This window comes from Pteronotus mesoamericanus, unplaced genomic scaffold (assembly GCF_021234165.1).
Source record: "Pteronotus mesoamericanus isolate MK-2021 breed Mesoamerican mustached bat unplaced genomic scaffold, CSHL_Meso_final contig_20, whole genome shotgun sequence".
Classification (NCBI taxonomy): Eukaryota; Metazoa; Chordata; class Mammalia; order Chiroptera; family Mormoopidae; genus Pteronotus; species Pteronotus mesoamericanus.
The window spans coordinates 9,090,523-9,093,182 of record NW_026555085.1 but is presented as its reverse complement, the minus strand read 5'-3'; positions in this window follow the sequence as shown (position 1 = coordinate 9,093,182).

Here is a 2,660-nt window from a genome sequence, read left to right as displayed (position 1 = left end):
CAGGAATATCAGACGGCTATTCCTTCAGGCTGTCACTGGGGTCAGACAAGTCCTCCATTGCATCTAACTGGGTTGCTTTAATATGTAAAGGAACTAATGCAGTTCTTATTAAGCTCCAAGTAAGAAGATTCTGGTGACCAATGTTAATTCCAATCTCCTGAAACCACTTTCATTTCTCTCCTACTTTTTCCCATTCTTCAGTATCTTGGGAATCCCTTGTCAGGGAACCATGGACAATAGTCTTTCACTGTCTACAGTAAGTTAACCAGATTTTGTTCTTTAACCTGACATTTTGGAGTTTTAAGAAGCTGTTGGAGCAGTCAGAAATAGACCTGCTCCTCCTTAGAGAGTCCCAAGCACATTTTTGTGGCTGGGAGGCTTTTGTTTTTGTTTTCCAGTTCTGCCTTCTCTTGACTCTGCTCCACTTTATTTAATCCTATAAGCCTCTTCTGACTAATTGTTAGGAAATGAGATAAGTGTGCTGGGTTAAAGTGTGCTGCTTGTGAGAAAAGGCTCCCAAGGGTGTCACCCCTTGGTTACCCCCAGCTTTCTTATGTGTCTCGCTTTCTCCCCTGATTGTCTAGAACATCCAGGGGGGCTCAGAGTGCTGGGTGACCAACCCTTATATCACACGTCCCCAGATGAGCCAAAAGTGACTTTATCATGATTGGAGTTTCCTGTGAGGCCCCTGCATGTCTTAGGAAATGATCCTCGACACCTCTGCAAGACTCCTACTCACATAGGAACACCTGTGGTCCTGTGGTCCTGTGGTCCTGTGGTCCCGTGGTCCCAGGCCAGGGAGAGGATGCATCTCTTATCTTCGGAGACCAGAGCACTCATTCAAATTCTGACTACTTAATTATTTAATTGCTGGAGACCTCCTAATTACTTTTGAAAGTGGAGGGAGAAGAGAGAAAATAGGCCTGGAAAAACCAGCACTTTCTACGTTAGGTTAGATGATTGCTTTCTCCCCTTCTGGGGACTAAAACCTAGGTGGGAAATGTGCCCTGGGGGTGGGGCTGTGAGTGTTTTTACAACGTGCCTCTCGTTGCATGGACTTTTGCTTGCAGCTGGCAGGAAATCTAGTGTTCTGTCCTGGTCCACGTCCAGCTTATCCTTTCACGGGAGTCTTTGTTGTGGCCAGCGCCCTTGTGGCTTTTAAATGCTTGACCTGTGCCCGCGGAGTGCAGCAATCTCTCAAGGAAGAGAAAGAAAGATCCTGCAAAGAGTGTTTGGATTCAAATTGAACTGCTAGATGAAACTGCAAAAGACAGCCTTAAAGAAAATTCCCGTCCCTCTATTTTTGACACATGGTGCCGCTGTCTCTGACCTGCAGCATAAGTGCACACAAGAAATCCAATTGTTCTAGGCATGCCGTCTGTGGTGTGGGCTCATAACTTCTGGGCTGCTACAGGTCCCAAATTCAGGTCCCTGTTCAGACGCCAGATATGGGGGACTATGGCCTGTGAAGTCCCCTGGTTCACCTCGGATGAAAGAATGAGTCGTTCCAGACACTCTTTGCCTGTCAAGGAAAGGGGAAGGCGGTTCTCTCTAAAGGAGAATGCTCCAAGCACCTGTGCTCAATGGCTTTTATTGAGAGGGTTACAAGCAGGGAATAGATAGTAGGAATGTATAGGTAATCTAATTACATCAGCAGTTTAAGCTTACAGAGAATAGACATTGTTTAAAGATGACAATGGCAGAAACGCACTGAACTACTTCGGGTCCGAGTTGAGCAAACATTATGGTGCCAGGTGGGATCTGGTTTAGGGTCCAGGAAATTTGTAAATTTCTTTCCCAGCCTTGAGCTGGTTATCTGGTATTAAATTAACAGAGCTTGAGGGAGAAACAAAGCATGCTTCAAGGAATTCAATTTACTTCTAAGTCTGATTTCCCCCAGGGGCCCTTGGAGTTAATATCAGGTCTTGCTTGCCTCCACATTACCAGTGCTCCAGCCAAGGCTTACAGATCCTCTCCCAGGCCCCAGCTTGCGTGGCACTACAGTTCCTGATACCACTTAAAGTGCCCCTTAACACTGCAGCACTGCCACCTTCTGACAGCATTGATAAATTACAGGCTAAACTTCCATGAAGACCTAACTTCTTGAAGTTTCTACCAGTTCCTCCCCTTTTCCCCAGTGTCTCAGCTGGCAGAGTCACTAATGCTTCTAAGAATGGCCATTTCCAAACAGCTCCTTCCAATAAGGTCGACACCTTCAAACCTATTAAAATGGAAAATGGTCAGGGTTAGGTGCTATCATTTAAGCATCTAGGGCCCTCTCCCATGCCAGGCTCTAAATCAGGTGTTTTTAACTCAGGATCCAAGGCTGGGCTCAGGGGATGCATGAATGCTTTGAAATTGTTTGTCAAAGTGTGTGAGCATATGCAGATGGGCATCTCCTCTGAGGAGGTTCATATCCTCTGACTAGATTTTCAAAGGGTCCCGTGACTCTAAAAAGATTATAAAATCTCTGCTTTGGGGTGACAGGCCAGGCTGACCTCAAAAGAAGGGACTTGTTGTTTAATTAAATGAGAGAGAGGAACAGAAGACATCATTGAACTTCTGAACATAATGGAAGCTTTGATCTCTCTCCCTTTTCTTTGCCTCTCTGCTCTAGACAACACCCTTCCCGCAAGCCCCTCCCCTTTATTACCTTGGGG